The sequence below is a fragment of the Diceros bicornis genome, chromosome 4 (assembly GCF_020826845.1).
Source record: "Diceros bicornis minor isolate mBicDic1 chromosome 4, mDicBic1.mat.cur, whole genome shotgun sequence".
NCBI classification, from domain to species: Eukaryota; Metazoa; Chordata; class Mammalia; order Perissodactyla; family Rhinocerotidae; genus Diceros; species Diceros bicornis.
The window spans coordinates 75,462,563-75,485,638 of NC_080743.1; the positions used below are offsets into that span (position 1 = coordinate 75,462,563).

A 23,076-nucleotide genomic window follows, 5' to 3' on the forward strand; every position below is an offset into this window, starting at 1 on the left:
ACCATGGCCAGACAGACAAGAAGCACTTAAGCAAGTTCCCCAGGCTCACCTCCAAAGTATCCTAGGACTCGAGAAGTGGAGATAAAGGAGCTCCTTACAGGGAAAGTGACAGAGAGCGATGGTGGGGCCTAGTTTGGCAACACAGCCTACTGTACAGATTTTAAAACGTGTCTGAAAATACTTACACAATCCTCCTAAGGAGAGATAGGTCTCTATCCCCTCCCCTTGAATCTGGGTGGGTTTCTGACTAGCTTGTAGACAACTGAATGTTGCAGAAGTGATGCTCGGTGACTTCCAAAGCTAGGTAGAAAAAGGTTTTGCACCTTCCATCTCGCTTGCTGGAACACTCACACTCGGAGCCCTGAACTCTGAGGCACTGTGTAAGACTGCCTTGAGGCGGCCATGTTGTGAGGAAGCTCAAGGGTGTGAAGCAGCCAAGCATGGGCGTTCTGGCTGACAGCTGTACTGAGGTCCCAGCCCACAGCTAGTGCTGCCTGCCAGACTGGTAAATGGATGAGCTTCCTGATGATCCCAGCCTCACGGCCTTGAATTGCCCCCAGCCTTTGAGTCTTCCCAGCTGAGGCTCCAGACATTGTGGAGTAGAGAAACAGTCCCTGCCATGCCCTGTTTGAACCCCTGGCCCACAGAATCTGTGAGCAGAATGAAATGGTTGTTTTATGCCACTAAGTTTGGGTGACTTTTAGTGAGTGGCAGGGCTTCAGTGATCCAATGATTCTAGAGGCGAGAGTGAACAGCGTTAGAAAAAGAAGAGAGAGGAACACATAAACAAGAGAATGATGCCATGGGAGAAGGACAATGACCTGAATGATGCTGTTTGTACTCTGTTTTGTTTTTTGAGGTGCAAAAGGAACCAAATATAATCACATTTCAAGCGCAATTCCTAGGCCTTCCTTTTGGCGGCCCAGCCTTGCAGTGGTCACTCACATTGGGAGCCTCCTGTCACATGGCCCCTCCCTTACTGCCACTCTACTCAAGGAGAACAGGTGCCTCCTGCACCTCAGAGGGCCCCTTGTGGTGGGAAGTCAAATGACTTCACAGTGGGACTTCAGTGCTGCAGTGGACCTGATTCAAAAATTGCAGTGAGGATTTTCATTTGTTCTTCACAGCAGGAGAGGGAGGTCACTTCCTGGTAATTCAGATCTGGGCAGGTGTTTCTGAAGCTGGGGCTTCTGCAGCTTCTTCCCTTACCACCCCCAAGGGGTGAATCAGGAGGTGACAAGGATTGTGCCTTCCCAAAGGCATCCCAGAAATTGTCTAGTTATTCATGAGATGGTTGACAGTCATCATCCTAAAAGAGAGCCTAACTAGCACTGAGAGTGCTGATTTCATCCCAGTTTCAGGGAGTTACTTGGGGCAAAGAGCTCTCTTTACTCTTTGAGTTTCTTTTACTTTCACTGCTTGGAAAATAAACCACCTTCTCCGCCCACCCCTCCCACCAGACTGCTAGGAATATTTATCCTTGTTTAAACAGCCCCATATTGGAGCTCAAGTGCATTTTAAGAAACCCCTTTGAAAGGGAAGAGGACCTCAACAGGCCCGGGCCAGGAGCCTGGGAGCTCCCCCAGCAGTCAAGTCACAGGTCTGCGAGCAGCTGGGACCTCTGGAGTCCTTGAGGACAGCAGGGTCAGAACTCCATACATTCAGCAGAGAAGTGGAGAGGGTTCTTAGATCTGCAGGGCTCACCCATTGACCTCTGTTTGAGTTTTCCGAAGAGCTCCATTTTCCAAGGGTCCATGGATGTTGTCAGAAGGCCTTTCCATCTGCCTCAGTTTGCTCTAATTTCACTCTCTTCCTTCAATTTAGTGGGTGAATTGGACCTGAACTTATAGACTCTTTGAACTAGATGGGACCTTAGAAATCACCCAGGTCAACCCCCAGGAAAGGAAAGTGACTTGTCCATGGTCACACAGCAAGGGTTCTTTAGTGTCACAACTAGGACTAGAATCAGCTTCTCTGGCTCCCAAGCCAGACCTCTTTGCACTGTGCTGTCAGACTATCCAGATGCCTGCTCCCTGGAGAGCAGGAATTCAGGGACTCAGCTGTAGCTCAGTCAACCACAAGACTCCTGTGTACCAAAGATCCTGTCTGCAAAGTCCCACTCCTTCCTCCTCTCCTCCCTACCCTAATCCCAGCCTCCCAAACCTCGAGAATATTTTGGAGGCGAGCAAAAACAACCTGCCAAGGCAGTGTTCTGTTCTTTAGGCAACCTTGGAATTAAAGCTCCTGGTCATTTTAGAAATGAAGCCGTTCCCACCCACCTGTCTCTCCCCTTTTCATTCTCCTCCCTACCCTGGCTCTGATTTCATGTCTGCTTTTCTGTTTCCTTGGCTACATAAGGCATTTCACCCGGCCAAGCTTCCATATAGACTATTTCCTGTCAGTACAAACACTGTACTTGGGCATACCAACAAAACTTAATTTTGGTCAACGTGCTGTTTTGGATTTTTTCACTAAACCATATCCCTTGAACACATTTTCAAAGTGAAATACCAAGAAATGAAGAACATGGTTATTTGCAGACAATGGAGGAACCAATTAGACATAAACGTTATCATAGAGAGACAGACTGTCCTATATTGTAACTGTTTGGATATCTGTTTTTCCCACTGGGACTAACTTCTGAAGGGTTTACATCATGTCTTTTTCAATTCTGCATCCTTCATAACTCCCATCACACTGCTTTTCACATACTAGGGCCTCTATAAATGTCTAAATTAAAAACCACCCTAACAATTCTGACTCCAATTCCAATGTGTTGGGAGTTTTCTCATACCAATGAAGCAATTCTCCAACACCAGCTGGGTAGCCTGCAATTCAACTCAATTCCAATACTATTTACCTGGATATAGCATCAGATTCCACAGGTTGAGGACTCAGTCTCATAAGACTGCCCTCACTTCAGATGTCAATTGCAAGTCCAACTTGTCACCTGTACTGTACTGTCACCTATACTTCTGTACTAACACAGAGGTTCCCAGGACCCCCTCCTTGGGTTTGATTAATTTGCTAGAGCACCTCACAGAACTCAGAGAAACATTTTACTTACTAAATCACGGGTTTATAAGGATATAACTCAGGCATAGCCAGATAGAAGAGATTCATAGGGCAAGGTATGGGGGAAGGGGCACAGAGCTTCCATGCCCTCTCCAAATATGCCACTCTCCCAGCACCTCATGTATTCACCAACACAGAAGCTCTCCAAACACCATCCTTTTGGGTTTTTATGGAGGCTTCATCACTAGGCATGATTGATTAAATCATGGACCATTGGGGATTGATTCAACCTCCACTCCCTCTCCCCTCCCTGGAGGAGGTCAGTGGGGGTGGGACTGAAAGTTCCAACACGTTAATCACACAGTTGACTCTACCATCAACCAGCCTCATCTTTAGGTGGGGTCTAAAAGTCACTTCATCATCATAACAAAAGCCACCTTTATAGGTCTCTTCACTTAGGAAATTCCCAGGGTTTTTAGGTGCTCTGTTCTAGGAACTGTGTCAAAGACCAAATATATATTTTTATTATAAATCACAATATCACACGCTCTAAAGCTTAGTAGCTTAAAACAATCACCTTCTGTTATTTCTTGTGAGTCTCTAGCTTGGTTAGATGCTGCTGATCTAGGCTGATCTTGGTCAGTCTTGGTGGAGCATGTTCCTGCGCCTGTAGTCAGCTGCAGAGAAGCTGAGGGAAGCTGATCTAAGATGGCCTAAGCTAGGGTAGCAGGAATGATTGGGACCTCTCCCCATATGATTTTTCATTTGCCAGCAGGCTAGCCCAACCTTATACTCATGGTAGAGATAGCAGGGCTCCAAAAGAGCAAGCAGAAGAATGCAAGGCCTTTTGAGGTTTAGGGTCAGAATTGGCACACCTTCACTTCCACCACACTTGATTGGTCAAAGCAGGTCACAGGGCCAGCCCCAGATTCAGGGGCTGGGAGATCAATTTCACCTTTCGATGGAAGGAGCAGCAAAGTCACATTGCAATGCACTGAAGGATTGTGGTCATTTTTGCAATCAATCTACCACATAAGTCCAATTTTAAGATGAAGAAAGAAAATAGAGAGACGTTAAAAGACTTATTGAGAATGTTATAAAATTGCATTGCGATGATGGTTGCACAACTCTATAAATTTACTAAAAATCATTGAACTGTACACTTATAATGGCTGACTTTTATGGTATGTAAATTAATCCACAGTAAAGCTGTTAAAGAAACTGAAAAAAAATTTTTTAAATTTATTGAAGATCATTCAACTCATAATTGTCCAAATCTGCATTTAAACTCAGGTATTCTAGCACAAAACTCAGTAATCTTTCCAATGCACTGTGTTTATCATACCTGAAGTATTAGATTTTCAGAATCAGGGAGTAGAAGAGCTAGAAAAATCTTCTACAGACTATTTTGTCCATCTCTTTTTCTTCAAGCAGTTGAATGTGTAAGCCTTCCAGCACAGGTGTATGAATCCTCTTCTTGAGTTGAAAAATAGAAACAGCACGACAGAACACCTGAGCCAGGTGAAAAATATGTGTTGTCTTCTTGCATGCTTTTAGGATCCAGGGTAATTATTACTGCTGGAAAGAACTTGACCCACTGTTCTTTCTGGAACCAGAGCTAAGGACAGTTCTTTTGATTTTAGCTCTTCTCATTTTATGCTGACTGTATCTCAAGTAGCCAGGGTACCTAATGTGCTTAGAATCTCCTATTAACACCAATAGCATTCTTCTATTTTATTTTGGGTTGAAAGTGGTTGTATTCAAATTAAAGTTCTCCCAAGGAACTTTGTAGGTAAAAATCTCTGACATGAGGACTCTAGGAATAACAATAGGTGACAAAAAGATGGATTTGTACAAAAAAGTCCTTCTCCTGTGAGCATTAAGGGATCTGTGAGGATGATGAACAAATGGGAAGTGGCATGGTTTCATCCTACAATTTGGACTTGTTTCTGGAGAGCAAAAGAGTGAAATCCCTAGGAGATGCATCCAAGCTCTCCATCAACAGAGCTTTGAAGAGCAAATTGAGCAGCTTTCATCAATCACACACAGACCACATCAAAAGCTGCCTGAGGAGGATCACTCACCCGATGTCAGGCAGGGTCAGGCAAACGTTATCAAACGCTCTTTCAAGATATTATGAACCCGAATGAAAGAGAAAATGAGGTAAAGAGGAGAGCCAAGAATAAGACCCTGAGAGGACGGAAGGCAAATGAGGCAGACAATGAGACGCAGTGGCAAAGGGGATGAGGAGGGAAGAGAAAGAAAGGAAGACAAAGGGGCAGGGAGAGAAATAGGAGGAGATATAAATAGATAGTAAGAGACAGGGAGCAGAAAGGAAGAGGTAGCAAAATAGAACAAACGTAAATCAACAGCTAAAGAGAGGCAGAGAAAGCAAAGCTCAGATGCAAAGTGGAGAGAAACAGCCTTTACACAGGGTGTAGGCCATGTTGGCAGCCGTCTGTCCTGAGGATACATAGTCTACATGGACTTGTGTTGAAAATCGACCAGAAGCCTTCTATTTTCTGCACCTAGAGGAGCATCAGCAAGTCTCAGCAAAAGGAGGTATAATGGAAAGCAAAGAAAAAGTGAACACTCCAACCTTCTTCCTCTTCAGCTCCCCAAATTATCTTTTATCTACTATGAAGGGCTAGTCCATCATCCTGGCTGGCTTCACTCAGGCTCTGAAAATCAGAGGCAATGGTCATTAGAAACCCAGCCCCATGTCCACCCAAGCCCCCACCAGAGAGATTCATTCCATCTTTTATTACAACAAAGTGAGGGCAGTAATGTATCAGCTCAGCCTATAAATCTACCTTCTTCATAGATCAAGGTCGATTTTCCAACTAATTGGAGGGAAACAAATCCACTCCTGGGTCAAACCGAACAAATTTCCCCTTCTCTGTAAAGGGCCAGGCTCTGTCTTAATCAAGAGGCAAGGGCCCAGGTGCCTGGGTGTTCCAGTGTGGAGCTTTGAGGAGCCCAAGGTCAATGAGAGGATACTAGGTACAAGAGAGGGGAGCCTATGCAACAAGGGAGAAGATATGAGGAATGGGAGATGGAGGGGCTTTCTCCAAAGCAAACTTTGCTCATTGTACATTCTCACCCCATAAAGAGATATTGGCAATGACAATGCATTAACAAACAGGGTCCTAGAGACAGCCTAGCTCCTGGCTCTCTGTGCGCGTTTGTTGAAATAAAGAAAGATCCTAGAAACGATTCGATAGTGCTTCCCAATGCTTAACTGCAGGGTTTATACAGGAGCTGAGGGAATAACAATGCTAACATTTACTGAGCCAATCATTTTCCATGCATTACTCCATTTAATCCTCACAACAACCCTATGAGGTAGACATTCTTCTTCTTCTCATTCCCATTTTACTGATGAGGAAGCAGAAGCTCAGAGAGCTTAAATGACTAGTCCAAAGTCACAGAGCAAGAAAGTGGTGGAGCAGAAGTCTGAGATGCAGCTGAAACCAGAGCTGGTTGTACATGGGCGACATTGCTCAGGTAGCAGGTGGATGTGATGGAAGAACACTTTTGTCCTGTCTACTTAGGAGCAGCATGCAGGATACAGAGGAAGGGAACTCACAGCAGCCCCAGTCCAGTTGGACAGGATCAGGGCTTTGAATAAGATGGTAACGGTCTGTGTCACAAAGAAGAGGCCAATTTACAAAATAACAATTTTTTTAGCTTTGGGATAAATGGTGCAGCCATATGCCAAGACAGAAGGTAGCATTATTACGAGCAGCAACAAGTTTAGGGAGCTCTCTAAACTCTTTTATTTCCCTTTATAAAAGCAAAAGACCAGAAAATTATCCATAGTTATGGAGCCATCAGCACGGAATTGCAACATCTCTTTCATGGGCCAACGTGGCAAATGAATCCACAGCCTTAATGAGGGTCCTGAGGTCCTCCTCCTACCCCCAGCTCCACCTTGGTGAACAGCCCTCCTGGTCCACCCCACAGAGCAGCAGGGTCAGGAGTACAGTCTGTGTGGTCAGATGGACCTGAGTTCAGATCTTGTCTCTACAACTTACTACCTGAGTAACTTTAGACACTTTGTTCAATGTCTGAGCCACAGTTTCCTCCTCTGAAAAATGGGGCTATAAAAATACCTAAGACTGAAGTAACGTTAGGATAAAACACAAAGATGAATGCATAACATCTAGAACAATGGTAGCACATAATAAGCACCCTTTAAAAAAACTATTATTATTATATTTTTCTACCCTTTCATCTTCCTTATTTGAAGCTAAACGAGGAAGAGGCAAACCAAGTGAAATTGCTTACATAAAAGCCAGAGAGAGCCAGGCTACTCCACCGGAGGCAATAATTACAAAGCTGCTTCAGAACACAGAGAGTTCCAAGAACGGAATACACATCTGAAACAAGTTCATTAAAAAATTGCTGACTCATAAAGGCCGCTATCGTTATAGCCTGACAAATGGAAGACGCGGCACCGATAAATAAGAAGCCAGCGGTAAACAAGGCGACTACGCCGAGGTCGCTCTATTCCTTGCTTCCCATCCGTCAACTGTTTCTTAACTTTTTATGGGGTTATAACGACAGGTAGTTTTGATGTGGCTCTTTACTCTGAGTTTCCCCCAAACTCCAAATAGAGAGAAGAAGCCTCCAGACCTGTCTGCCAGGTCTCCCGAAATGTAACGGGACAGCCACAGCGCTCAGCGGGCCAGCTCTCACCTCCTTGCCCAACAGTCAGCTGCAGGCTTTTCCCACCTCTTCAGCCTCTCAAGAGACCTCAAAATCCTCATACCTCTGCTCCAATGCTTCCCCTCATACTTTCCCACTCCAAGAAAAACTGTCTCCTGGCCAGTCTGTGCCCTGTTGCTCTGCCCCAGCCTGAGCAGGTCCCCCTCATGGTAGTGGAATGAGTCCTTGCTGGAAAGTCAGGAGACGGGGATAATAACGCGGTACAGTCACTTAGTAGCTGGACATTGTCACTGAACTTCTCTGAGCCTCAGCTTTGTCGTCTATAAAATGGGGTAACACCACCTGCCTCACAGTGTTCCTGTGAAGGTTAAATAAGTTTATGGTCATGAACTTTCCCTACAGAGTATCTGGCACATGTGACAGCTGTTACCGTTAGTCAATGACAATGATTAAGTCCCTTGATATCTGAGCTCTGTCCTATGAATTTGGGGGCAGGGGTGGCAATAGGAGGTGGGAGAAGGCCCCCAAGTATCTGCCCTAAGAGTTTTGAGCCACAATGCGCTAGAGATCACTGAGACTTCAAATTGCTTTCCAAGAGTTTTTAAGTGCAGATATGATCCGAGGAAATGGGGCAAAGAAAGCTGGTTGCTGTCACCCTTCCTTTGCACACACCCTCTCTCTGCCCTACTCCAGCCCACAGACTTGCCTATGTCTTGTTCCCTCGCCAAAGAAAGCCAGTAACATCAGAAAGGAAGCCGTTTAGTGTTTTTATAGGGCCTGCGGCCAAACAAACTTTCGCCAGGATTTACCAGAAACCATGGAAAATCTTACAAATTCTTATGTAACAAAAGCCAGTAATCTCCATGTCCTCCTTTCTCACCTAAACCCCACCTACTTGACTACCGTTTTTCTGGAGGTTCAAACAAAAACCATGTGTGACTTAGTTTCACAAATCATCAGCCAATTTGGGCTTTGAAAACTTTCTTTCTTGGGGACTAAACGTGAAGTAATACAATTTGGGAGCCACATCCTTCTGAAGCAAAATCACCTCGAGAATTGGCTTTGTGTGCGTCGGTGCTCAGAGACAGGAAACAGCTGGCTTGAATTCGAATTTGCAAAAACTAGGCTTTTAGGCCACCACTCTATTACTCTAGAAATCTTTATTAAATATGCACTATACGCAAAGCATTGTGCTGGGCGGTAAGATACCAAGACATGTCGTACATGTGATTATTCCTGTTCATCAGAAACACCTGGGGAGTTTTGAAATAATGCAGACACCAGGGTCCCACCGCCATATAATCTAATTCAACTGAAATGGGGTAAGGTCCAGGCCTGTCATTTCTTTTTTCCGCAGGTAAATCTAATGGGCAGTCAATGTGGACAACCACAGGCTACAGCAAACAGTGCAGGTGGAGGAGGGACAGGAGTCCAGGCTGGAAAGGGGCAGGGGCCAGACATGGCAAGCTTGATTCATTCACTCCACAAAGAGCTGCATATCAAGGACTGTGTTAGGGGCTGGGCATATGAAGGAGCCTAAGACCTGGCTCCTGCCCTCAGGGAATGGACAGAATAACGAGACGAGAGCAATGATTCTGTGTGTAGGTTCTGTGATGAACTTCAGCACAGAGACAGGCTTCTGACTCACTCTGGTGAGTCAGAAAAGACTTCTCAGAGGAGTTGATGCCTGAACCACATCCTGACAGAGGAGAAAGAGCTAAGCAAACAGAGGGACAGTTACAGCGGACGTTCCAAATGTCCTAGAGGACATTTGAGGGAATTACCCCTGCAAAAGCCCAAGGGCAAGAGAGAGCTCACTGGGTTCTGGGAACTGCAGCAGCTGTGCAGAGCAGAGGGGCCAGCAAAGGGGCTGGACGGTCAGTGGGGAGGGACCAGAGCATGATGGGCTTCTCACATCTCAGACCACTTGGTCACTGCTCGCTTGTCTCTGATCCCTAGTGCCTAGCACAGGGCCTGACATGTGATAAACACGTAGTAACTGCTGCTTGGATAAACTAACACAAGCAGAAGGCTAAGGAGAGAGCTCGGGGGAACACAGACACTTCAAGGCTAAGGAGGAGAAACTACAAAGAGAGGGGGAGGGCAGAGCAGAGAGAGAGGAGAAAACGTGAAGACTGGTGGCTCAGAAACCAAGGGAGGACAGGGTTTTCAGAAACGGGAATAGTGTCAAAGGCTGGAAAGAAGCTAAGGAAACACATACAAAAAGTCAGCTGTCAGAGAGCAATGAGTGGTCCTTAGCAGTTTGGCAAGAGCCATTTCACATGCAGATGAAGGAGAATCAGTGGTGGTGAACTGAGGAGGGAAAGTACGGGGGAGGAGGAGGCTGCCCTAGTAGGTTCATCTGTCAAGAGGCTTCCCCCAAAAGGGCAAGTGAGAGGCAAGATGGTGGTGAGAGGGGTGTACGGCGCTCAGTGAGGGTTAGATTTTTTTTTCTTTTTAAATGAGTTAGGCTCAAACGTTTTTTAAACATGTTCAACTGAGGGATCCTGTAGAAAAGGTTAGACATGTGGGATACTGGAATGAAAAGAGCAAACCTGCCACTCACTGTGTGACTCTGGGACCCTTATGTAACCTCTCAGTTTTTGTCTGTAAAATAAGGACAATCACCCCCAACTTGAACGGTTGTTGTAATAAGTAAATAAAAAACGTCTAATAGAGTGATTGGCTCCTGTAGGTTTTCAAGTTCTGTTTTTTTTTTTTTTCATCTTTAATTGAAAGAGGTCCACTTAAAAGTTGGTGGGGTAGAAAGACTTGTGCTTTCCTTCTATCTCTCCTCTTAGGAGTTTAGTGGCCACTCGCAGGTCACTAAACATTGTATGTGTACTTCAGCTTCCTCATCAAGTGGAGACACAGGTCCCTGTCTCATAAAGCTGGGCTTTTAGATTTGCTGAGAATATAATAGTAGAAGACACTTGCAAAAGTTAAAAGAGCCACTGACATGATATGATTACTATCCAGGCAACACAAAAAGAAGAACCTTGAGAGGGGTGACCAATATTTCCTTAGAGTCTGGTTGAATCACGGATTGACTCTTAAAAGCTAAAAGATCACAGGGAAGCTGAACATAAAGCTTCTACATCTTGATCGCTAAAAGGATTAAACTTTTTTTAAAGTGTATGAAGTTCTCTGAAAGTAGTAAATGTCAACAAATGTTACTTTCTTGTCTCCTGATCTGTACCTTTTAGAAACAGTATTGTCTTCCTTCTACATGGAGTAGTATGAGTGGGATTTGGCTTGGTGACAAAGGAAAGACAAAAAGGTTCAAATTCAAGCATATGCAATGACCGTTAGAAGGCTCAAGAAGTAAAGGTGATGGCCGGCCCCATGGCTTAGCGGTTAAGTGCGTGCGCTCCGCTGCTGGCGGCCCAGGTTCGGATCCCGGGCGCGCACTGACACACCGCTTCTCTGGCCATGCTGAGGCCGCAGCCCACATACAGCAACTAGAAGGATGTGCAGCTATGACATACAACTATCTACTGGGGCTTTGGGGGGGAAAATAAATAAATAAAGTTAAAAAAAAAATAGTAGAGGTGAGCTGTTTCTAAACTAAGCTGCTGCTGGGGACCCTGCTTGGTGATCTTTTTAGCCTTAACAACAGTCCACATATTTAACTAAAGTCTTCACGCCACCAACTCTTGCCCCAGACCAGCACCTTGATCAGAAAATAACAGTCAATCTCTCTGATTTGACTGCAAGCTCCTTGGAGAGATAAAACCAGATTCTTAATCATTATGTTTCTCTGGCTCCGGGTTCAGCGCTTGCTCCACCATCAGAGGCACTCTACAGTGGAGCTGGGCAGATCTGGGCTCCAATCGCTGTGGCATTCTAAGCAGGTGCCATTGACAAAGTGATTCAACATGTTTAAGCTGCAGTTTCTTCATTTGTGAAACGGAGACACTTCTGATATGCAAGGATTGGAGCGAGGAACAGAGTGAGTGTCTGTAAGGAGCTAGCCCAGTGACCAGTCACATAGTAGGTGATTAGTATCTCATGAAGCTCATATTATTGTTAAGAATAGAACCACCTAGCATCCCATGCGAGGGACCCCAGTGACATCAGGGTGCAGACAGCGATAATAGAATACGGACAGTCAGATTTTATAGCTAAAAAAAGAAAGAAAGGGCTCCAGTGAATTTTCTCCCTATTTCACTAAAATAATATGCTCCAAGCCTGAGACCTTTATCCTCCTGTCTACTGCCTGAAACTCATTTCTCCAACAGAGATCTAAGCCACCATAAATCCCATCAGGGGTCAAAATGGCCGACACAATTTTAACTACAAGAGACCACAGCATAAATGGCATCATTATTATCCCCAAGGGCTGCTCTCTGCCTCTTCTGGGGGACAAAAGAAAAAGTCATATTTTCTAACCTGGAAATATATAGTATTCTAAAATTTTTGAGGGACAGATCCAAGAACTCAGAAGCACAAAGGCCATTAAAGTACGACCAGACTTAAAGTGAACACTCTGTCTGCCTTTTTTTAAATCTCCTTGTTACTATCCTACCCGAAAACCTAGAGACATTGTTTCTAAATAAAGTCAGTTCTGCCTCTAATCTCCTGTGACTCTATATTCTTCTATATTCCTCTACATTCCATAACCAGATCTCTTCTAGTGATGGGGTACTCACTCCCATTCTGAGTCCACACACTTTTTCCTGGGGAGATGCACTACTGCAGTGCAGTTCTGACTACACGAATTAAGGGCACGGTCTCCCACAATACTGTCCTCACATCAGACAACCACCACAAGTTCCAGGGTCCCCAGGCCACGTGCACTTCTGACCAACTGGCTACAAATTGAGGGGTTCCCATAGCTCCCTCAGGTTCAGTAATTTAGAATAACTCACAGGAACTCAGGAAAGTGCTATACTTATGATTAAAATTTTATCATAATGGATGCAAATCCCTAGGCCAGTGAAATGAAAAGATACATAGGGCAAGGGCTGGGAGGGTCCTGAACGCAAAGCTTTTGTGTCCTCTCCCAATGGGATCAGGATGTATCACCCTCCTGGTACATTGAGGTGTTCACTAACCAGAAGTTCAACCAGCCCTCAGTATCCAGAGTTTTCATTGGGGTTTCATTATATGTGCATCATTAATTGAATCATTGGCCACATAGTTAAACTCAGTCCCCAGCTCCCTTCCAATCCTGAAGGTTGGGCCAATATCACATGGCTCAAAGCCCCAGTACTCTAATCATACGGTTGGTCATTCCAACACAGCCATCCCCCATCCTGAAACTATCTAGGGGGTCATTATGAGTTACTTCATTAGCATAAATTCAAGTGTAATCCCAGAGCCCACCATGAATAACAAAGACATTCCCATCATTTTGGAAATTCCAAGAGTTTAGAAGTTCCATCCCAGGAACTGAGGTCAAAGACCAGACAAATATGTTATTGTACAACAGAAGGGAAGGTTCTAATCTCTAAAACACTTGATGCTGACACTCTAGAACCAATGCTTGTTCACCTTTTGCCAACTTCAGCAGGTCACTTTCTTGCTGGCATCTCAGTCTCTTCATCTTCTGGCACCATTGTGCCTGGCCACCCTCATTTTCACTATTTTCCATAACAAAATCTGCACCCTACCGCTCCTGTTCTATCTTAGTCTACCCTGATAAGTCACAGAATGCTGAGATAACCTCAGGAGCATGGAAAAATAAAACCAGAAAAGGACCTAGGTTAGAACCCACTCTAATATTTGAGAGTGAGCAGAGGAAGAGCAACCTAGAAAGGAGCCTGAAGAGGTAGGGGAATGCAGCTGCTGCATTTGGCCATGGAGGCCCAGGAAACGAGCTTTCAATGTGCAGGGAAGGACCAACAGTGTCAGCTACAACAGGGAGGTCAAGGAAGATAATGGCTTAAAAGTTTCCAATGGATTCGGCAATAAAGCGGTCATCACTGACCTTGTTGGGAGCAGTTTCAGTAGCACGATAAGGGCAGAAGCCAAACTGTAGTGGGTAAAATAGAGAATGGGAAGTAAAGAAGCAGAGAAGCAGATATAACTGTCTTTTTAAAGAGAAAGCAGAGGCTGAAAGGTGAAAGGAATTGGATATTCAGGATGGAAGACTTCAACATGTTCAAGTGCTGATAGGAAGAGGCCAAAATGGAAAGGGACAGCGTGATTGTACAGGAAAGAGAGAGTGAAGATTGATCAAGCCAGGTTGCTAAGGACAGGAAGAGAAGAGCTCCAGAGGACAAGTAGAAGGATTAGTCCAGATAGGGATGCTCCTCTTCCATTATAACAGAAGCGAAGGAGGGAAACATGGAGATATTTGTAGCTAATTTTTAAGTTTGGTGTCGGTAAGTTAAAAGGAGGGGAGCGTTCCCATCTTTGGCCTTTACTTTGTGAAATAGGAAGCAATATCATGTGCTAAACTTATGAAAGTTAAACATTTAAGGAGAGGAGGAGAGTGAAGAAAGCAAGAAAAAGCTAGTCGAAAGAACTAGAGAGAGAACTAAGGAACCGTGGAATGATTACAAGGCAGCAGTGGAGAGCCAGTAGCATCTAGAACCATGAAGCTACGGTAAAATTAATCTGCAGATCTGTCTGGGTTTCTCTATAACACTTAGCAACACTGGTAGAGAAGGCTGATAGTTAACTAGATCCAGGGTTGAGGCCAAACAGTATGAAAGAAAGCCGATGGAGCAATGGTATTGGCTAGACAGTGGTTTAAGTAACATGAAGCTGGAGAGAGAATGAGGAGTGGGCTTAAAGATATGAAGAATATATAGAGAGAGAGGGATCAATGGTCTGGGAGTACCTCATTTAAAAGACAGAAACAGTGTGAATTATTGAGTAAAAGAAGTAGTAAGATAGAAGGTTACGGTCAGAAACTAGGAAGTGACCTAGGAGATGACACTGCACGTGAGGAGACCCAGGAACAGAGAGTCAGAGCATTCTTGGGGCACCCTCATGAACACTGAACTGACCCAGGATGAGGCAAGGGGTTCAGACGTAGGGAAAGACGATGAGCCACATGCCCATGCCTTTAGTGAAAGGAGGAGCATGACGAAGAGGTTGTTCCGTAAGGACTAAGAAATACAGAGCGGAAACCACAGATCAGAGGCTTATGAGCCACATCAGACCCATAGCCAGGTTTTATTTGGCTGGCACGGGGTCTTATGCTTATTTGTTTTATGATGAATTACTACCTATCACTTAAAAATCAGGAGAGTTCATATAAAAATCTGGATTCTTTGGAAGGCTGCTCTTAAAAACTATGATGATCTAGCAACATGGGGCTCGTGACAACACGGCCCTCCACTGTGACCTCTAAGGCTGAGGAGCTATTGTGCCCTTTAGCTGTTTCCAGTTCACCACAGCCCCCCAGAGGCTTGTTTCACTCAATGAAGTTACAGCCTACCCTTATAGACATGTCACTGGTGACCTCTGGGAGACAGCAGGCAATGCCAAGGGGCATGAGACTTAAAAGGGCAGAAATTTTTACATAAGTCATTTTGGGGAGTTGTAGTGAGAAGCAGAGATGGTGCCAATGCTGTCTGCTGACCCTAAGGTGTGGGAGAATTAATAGTTCCCTTTGAGAAGGGAGAGGCAGGTTCAGATAAAAATGTAGAGGGAGTGGTCAATGAGAAGTCTGAGGCTATGAATGAATTTCTTGATTGCAGAAATCCTGGAGGACAGACATAAAAGTTTTGGTAGAAGCTGGGTCAAGTAAGAGGAAACATAGGCCAATAGTAAAGGACAGGAAAAAGCAGGTGACTAGAAGTCATCTGGGAAAACAGATATCCAAGCTATGACAAATCTAATGTAGGAGGAACCTCATCCTGCTTACACACCCATTATCCAAAGCAAGATTCCTCTTTATATGGTCCCTGACAACAATGCATTTAGTCTCCTTGGGGGCAGTGCAAGGCCCTGACAACCACGGGAGAGAGAAGCAGAAAAGGAAAATGCCAAAAACATGCTTGGTCTCTTCAAAATTTCACCAGAGCTTGGCTCAGTATCCAAGGAAAGGAATGGAAACTCTTCTATCTCCTCTTCTCTCACCACATGGATTCCTGTCCCCAACCCATTAAAACTCTTAGCAATACATTTCAGCCAAAATAGTATATATTAAATGGGCTTTTGTGAGCAGGCCAAGAAACCTGACCACCCTATTAAAGGACTATTTTCAAGTAAATTGTGTTCTGGGTTCTAAACACCCAAATTGTAAACGTTGGGCACACAGCTTGTCAGAATGGTCGAGACTGCCTACATATTAAACCAGATTTGAGAAAACATGTAGGTTTCAACTTCTTTTGTTCAAGGATCCTATCAATCAAGGTACTGTGGCTTACACCTTCTGGCCATAACTACAGAGTCATCAAAGTCTCCTTTTTCTTTTTAAGATGTAAAGCCCCTTCCTCTGATGTTTGTCCATCTTACAAAGAGCTGCTTGCCCACCCCTTCCTGGACTCGGTCCAGCCTCCTCATGAAGTGGCTTGGGAGGCTGCAGAAGCCCATGGACACAGTGACCCTGTGGGCTTCACTGCAGACTTTGGCCTCTCATTGTGGGATTACTGGGGTAAATGGTGTGAACTCAAGAATCAGCATGGAGACAATGCCGGTCAGTCGGTCCTTTGTTCTACAACATTGAAAAGCATTCCATACTCTCCCTATGGCCTTCCTCTCTCAACACCTTGCTATCAAACCTTAAACAAACTCAAACTGATCTGCAATCTTGGTATGGATTTCCATTTAGATTTCCGATGGTAGATTTTCCTCCTCTTTTACCTTTTTGCTGTTTTCTTCTTGTCAAAAAAGAACAATAAAAGCAATCAGAGAAGAACTCACAGTTTCTCGCCATGTCTTGCTTCAGTCTAAACAAGAAAATGTCTTACTAAAAAAAGAGGGTGTGCTGGGGGGAGAAAGGTGATATTTAATTTTATTGGGGAGAACGAATCATTGCTGGAGAATGCCTGTGGCTAAATGAGACCATCAAACCAAGAGCAGAGCTGCGAACTGCGTGCACAGCTATGAAGTAATATCTTTCTACTCGGAGGGAAGCTGACACTCAATTTCAGAAGCTCAGGCAGGCAGCTCCAAGTTTGGAGAAATCGCAGCCACCTTCTTGGAACCATTTACAACTGCTTCTACTCTCTGCAGTAAAAGCTTAAAAATGCAAATGAAATTGGGCCATTTAAAGAAAAATATCCCTGCTAACTGTGCTCTGGGAAAGAAAAAAAAAGCCTATAGCTCAGAGGGCAATCTTATAGTCAATGAAACTCGGCAGCGCTGGATGATGCTTCATTCTGATGGATAATGTGCGCTGTGCTTCTCTCTCATAAGTTTAGAAGTATTTAAAGAAAGGGTAAAAGCACCCTGTTTAGGAGATTAATTTCTTTGCTGAAAAAAATGTCTGTTTTTGCTGTCACTTCTGGTCTGATGAAGAGTAAAACCAGAGCTTATTCTAAATGTTTGCTGCTGAAAATTACCAACATGGGGGACCGGAAGTAAAAACCCTGAAGAGGTCAAGTCCTTCCCCATCTCCCCAGGCAAACTCACTCTTACATTATCCAGGAGGCCACTGTAAATGTATTTCTTCAGGGATACAGATTCTAATAATATGTGCAACATTTGTTGAACACTGAATGCCAGAGACTGAGCTTAGCACCTAACATGAATTATCTCATCTTCACAAGCCCCTCTCCCCACATGCACATGCAGTGTGTCCTGTTACTCTACGGCATTTTACAGGTGAGGCAACTGAGCTTAGGGAAATCAACTAACTTCCTCAAGGTTACATAGCTGGACAGTGGCTGGGCTAGATAGAGTTCAAGTTTAGGCTGTCACATCCAGAGCTCAAAGCTACACAATGCTGTGTGGCCCATAGTCTCCTCTCAAGCCAGTTCATTTCAACTCAATCCAGTAAGCTTCACCAAACTGTAACATTGATATAATTCAGTAAATTATGTCTTGCTTTGAAATTTCTTTCTTTGAAGACTGCATTTCGAATACAAGGTTGTATTTGATGAGCAGGCACTATAAACCTTGGGCAGAGGGGCAAAGTGAGGACAGCCAGCTACCAAAGGATACATGGAACTTCCTGCCCTTCATGTACTTAGGATATAATTGGAACTCCATCTTTATTAAGCCATTTAATTCAAAAGAAGAATCTACATTAATTTGGAACCTAAATTCTTCTTGGTGCAACACAAATACATTTTCCCACTTCATGATGAGATACTAAAGCCAGGTTGCCAACTTCACCAACTTCTCTAATTCTTAGGTAAAGAGTGTAGTCTGAATCTGACAAGTATGCAGAGCAATGAGAACCCTCGTACATTGCTGGTGGCAGTATAAATTAATACAATCATTAGGAAAACAGTTTGTCATTATGTTGAACATTTGGAGACGTGTGTACCCTACAACCCAGAATTTCCACTCCCAGCTACTTTCCCTAGAGAAATTCTTGCACATGAGTACCAGAAGTCATGCACATGAATGTTCCTGGGAGCAGTGTCTATAAAAACTAAAAGCTGGAAATAGCCCAAGTGTCCATCCACAGTGGAAACAATAACCAAATTGTGGCATATACACACAAGGAAACACTTTGATCTATTGAAAATGAATTAATTACAGCTGCATGCGTGTATCAACATGGATGAATCTTATAAGTACAATGAGCTAAAGAAGGAAGTAACAAATGAAAACATATGATGTACATATCATTCAAAAGAGGCAAAACCAAACTATGTTGTTTAGGGACGCATAATAGGTAGTAAGTCTATTTTTTTTTAAAGTCAAGGAACAGGTCATCACAAAAATCTGGAGAGAGATCACCTCAGGGAGGAGGGAGGTGACTGGGAAAGTACACATGGCACAGGTGGGGGCTTCTAAGATATTGGCAATATTCCGATATTGAACCTGGATGGGGGCTAAATGGGTCTTCATTTTTTAAAATATTAATTAAACAGTATATATTGAAGTGCATATTTGTTATAAAGCATGGTCTTATGTATGTATGATAGATTATACGAATATACTCTTGTGTATGTAATACAATATCAAGAAATTATGCTGCCCGGCTCAATTTATGGCATGGAATGAGCCTCTGTGTTCATGCAGAGTTATAGAAGTTCTGAAATTATCAGCATTGATCCCTTCTAATCCTGAAATTCCCTCTAGAGAATGCCACCCTGAGACTGCTCAGTCCCTGCTTGGATACCTACAGTTACAGGAAACTCAATACCTCTCATAGTAGCCCATTTCTTCTTTTTTTTTTTTAAGGGTTGATTCTTTAGGCAATGAAGCCCCATATTTGTTTTTTAACTGTGGTAAGATATACATAACATAAAATACACCATCTTAACCATTTTTAAGGGTACAGTTCAGTGGCACTAAGTACCTTCACATTGTTGTGCAACCATCACCACCATCCATCTCCAGAACTTTTTCATCTTTCCAAACTGAAATTGTGTAGCCATTAAACAACTCCCCGTTTACCCCTTCTCTCAGCCCCTGGGAATCATCATTCTACTTTCTGTCTCTATGAATTTGACATAGAGGCACCTACTCTAGGTACCTCACCGAAGTGGAATCATACAATATTTGTCCTTTTGTGACTGGCTTATTTCACTTAGCATAATATCTTCAAGATTCATCCATGTTGTCACATGTGTAAGAATTTCTTTCCTTTTTAAGGTTGAATAATATTCCATGGTATGTATACACCCCGTTTGTTTACCCATTCATCTGTCAATGGTCATTTGGGTTGCTTCTACCTTTTGGTTATTGTGAATAATGCTGCTGTGAACATGAGTGTAAGCCCATTTCTTCTTGACTACTAGTAAGTTTTTCCTTATGCTCAACTAAGATTTGTCTTCCTATAACTTCTGCCTATTGGTCTTCATTCTACTACCTTAAGTCCTTGAAAGGCAAACCCCCTCCCTTTTCCCCACAAGGAAACCTCAAATATTACAAGATAACCTTGACATTTTAGTTACCTCTTCTTCAGCCCAGATCTTTTGTTATTTCAGTCATTCCTCATCTGATGCACTCTCCAAGCCTCTCATCAACCTAACATGCTTCTCTGGATACATCTCAGATTACATTAACTTTTACGGAAACCACATCCCACTATTGTTTTATCATCTGCTTATGTTCCAATAAAAACCCTTCACCTAGAAAGCCCTCTCCCTTTCAATATTAATATCTGCAAAACCAGGTCTCCTGATTCTGTGGCTATGCAATTGATTTTTTGAGTTACAGTGCAGCAGATTAACATTTATATGTGTTAAATCTCATCTTGTTGAATTTAGTCCAGACTTCCAGCCTATTGAGATCACTTTTAATGTTATCCTATATGACTCTATGGCATATAAAAAAATCAGATATCATATTTGTTAGTGTTCCTTCAAATTATTGAGGTATATGTTGAACAAGACTTGGTTAAGGCAAAGGTAAATTTCACTGACCTCTCCTTCCAGATTATCACTTATTAACACTCTTTAAAAACATAAATTCAACCAACTGGAAATCCACTTAACTGCAATATTGCTTAACACACCTATTGTAGTCTTATCTAGGATAAGGATAAAGATAGGATATCATAGAAGACCTTGTCAAACATGTGGAAATCAAGATACGCTAAGTTTATGGACCTTCACAGATTTGCCAGTGTAGTTGGTCCATAATGGGTCAGTTTATGGTAGCAGTATCCGTACTGGCTGCTAGAGATACCTCATTCTTTTCTAAGCATGCATAAAGCATGAGTTTAATGTACTGTTGAAGAGTTTTATCAGATCCAATGTCAAGTTCCCTTGGAGGTGGCTTCCAAAACTATCTTTTCTCTCTTTTTGAAAATTAGAGGAATATTTTTCTATTTCTAGTATTCTGGGAAATTTTCCATTCTTCATGATTGCTGAAAACAAGAGTTTTGAGATTTCATCTGCAAACATCTTTAATACATGAGGATACAACCACCTGGTCTTGGAGACTGTGGTCTAATTCAAAATGACTACATGTTAATATCTTCCCACCCACCCTTAACTCATATATTCTGACCTCTCTTATTTGACTTCCCTATCCTCGATGAAGACTGAACCTAAACTCCCATTGGGCTTCCATTTTCTCTCATTCATCCGTTAACATTACAATTTCATTAAGAAATTGGCCATCCATTCTTGGTAATTTTAATTTTAATTTTTCTTCTTGCACTTTAAAGCCCTTTCATTGGTTGGGAAAATAAGATTTGTGGTCCCCAGTGGAGAAGAAGGGAAAAACAGATATCCAGGTACCAAGACTTACAGGCGTTGATTGGTTCTCCCACTTATAATGGGGAAGGTCTCCTCACACTAACTGTGAAATCATTATTAAAATGGGCATAGAACCAAAGAAACTGGATCACATCAACGACAGTCATGAGAATCAGCCCCATTCATTGCCATTTTATCAACCTGGGGAATATCAGTTTTCAGCATCTTCATAATTCAAATGATGAGCTGGACTCAGCCTTCTAAACAGGGGCACTACTGCCACTTTGGACAGGGAAATTTTCTGCTGTGTGGAACTATATCACATCATATAGCATGGAAGCATGTAGAATGCTTAGCATCCGTGATTTCAGGACACTAAATTCAGTTATGTCTCTCAGTCATTGTCATTGTGACAATCCAAAACAACCCTGTACATTTCCAAGTGCCCTTGGTGGAGACACACTGACAGATGATCTTTAAAGTCCCTTTCAGCTCTGAATTTCTGGAGCTATAATTCTTTGCAGACAGAAACTTTGAAGTTTTAAATCATTAATAACTTTAAGTTTTAGTCAATAACATATTACATTATTGAAAGTCATTTTCTGGATGAAATAGAGGTAGTCTGTTCAATTTCAGCAGACACGCAACATTTTTATCCAATTTTTTAAAATTAGCGGGAGTAACTAATTACAAATCTAGACATTCAGAAAAACTAGCACACAATTAATCACTTAAGTCAATCAGATGAAGAGCCTAGACGCATAAAAAATGTTGACAAATTCTTACCACAATATCACAATAAAGAAAAACTAGCTGCTAAATCCATGTCTTTTTCCTTTGTTTTAAAGGAGCAAAAGTCTAACAAGTTTCTTATTCCCCACTGTACCTTGAAATTCTCCTGCAGATCAAAAGAATTTCCCCAAATCCAGGAGAATTATCTCCCTGCTCAGAACTGTATATTTGCCTCATCTCTGAGCAAATAATTTAGTCCATCAACACCAAGGAGGCTTATTTTTTATCCTTTACCTTTACAATATCTTCCTGCCCCACCTCCCAGTCACACACACACCAGCCCCTTCTCTCATCCCCATCACCACCACCACTGGCACTGCCGCCACCATCACCCAAGGAGAGCCAGAGCCATGGCCCGCTGGCTTCCCCTCAGCAGAAATTGGCACAACTACTCTAGTGCAATGCATGGGTCTCTGTAGCCAACATGTACAGAAAGGATTTTCCTCCCAAAGCAGAAGGCCACCCTCCTACAAAAATGTCTGGCTCCTTCCAAAGCTTCCGAGCTAGTCCAGACAGAGAGAGAGGGTTGTAAAACTGAAGACCTCTCTCTCTCTCTGTTTTTTTTCTTGGCAGGGGAATAAAAATGGGGAAGGAGTACCTTTAAGACAACGCATTCTGTCAGGCTGCCTTTCCCTTCCCAGCAGTTCTAGGATGTAGCATCAGCAAAACATGTTATGTCATGTTCTGTGGAGACAAAGAAAGAGCAGAATTCAAACACTTTGCAATGGGTGGGGCTTTAAGACTCTTGGCTTTTCTTATTGCTATTTCCTTTCTCCCTGGTTTTGGGGAAGAGGAAAACACTGCAAAGGATTTGGGGGCTGCACAAAAAAAAAGAGTGAAGAGACAGAGTATGCAAGAAGCTGAGATGTATGCAGCTGCCTTGAAGACAGTGGAAGTCGAGTTTAAACTTTAAATTCATTTTTGTTCTTCTGCTAATTATCTGGCATAGAGAGCCAGCCCTAGGGCACCTATTCTCCCAGCAAATGGATTCAGGCTTCCAGCTTGGATTTGAACCAGGCTTTGGACAAAGGCTGTGTAATCCCCATAGCTTCTTCTGCCACATAGAGAAGAAATGGGACTAGCTATTCCTCCTTCAGGATACAGCCAGTGAAAATGAGTTTATATTGCAGCCATCGAGATCTACGTTTGATAATGAAGTCACTGGCAATGAGTCCTGCAACAAAGGAATCTTAGGCAATGTCTCATCCAGAGGTCTTAATATCTGAAGAGTTTCTCATCTCTCCTGTATCTAGTCTGGTCTTTTCAGGAGGCAGTAGTTTGTAATAGCTTCATTTGTCTTTCTTTACTTTCTCCATTTCTTAATTTAGCAAGCCTTTCTTCAGCATCTATTGTGTCAGTCTCTGTGCTTGGA

At 43.1% G+C, this 23,076-nt stretch overlaps 1 long non-coding RNA gene across 2 annotated transcripts in view; it reads right to left on the reverse strand.

The window, feature by feature from the left end:
- Positions 1 to 22,387, reverse strand: part of LOC131404752 (uncharacterized) — a 44,782-nt gene extending 22,395 nt beyond the window's left edge. For both annotated transcript variants that reach the window (XR_009219847.1, XR_009219846.1), the window contains exon 1: positions 22,303 to 22,387. This is a non-coding gene — a long non-coding RNA (uncharacterized LOC131404752). The remainder of the gene's footprint in view (positions 1 to 22,302) is intronic.
- Between the last annotated feature and the right edge of the window lie 689 nt (positions 22,388 to 23,076).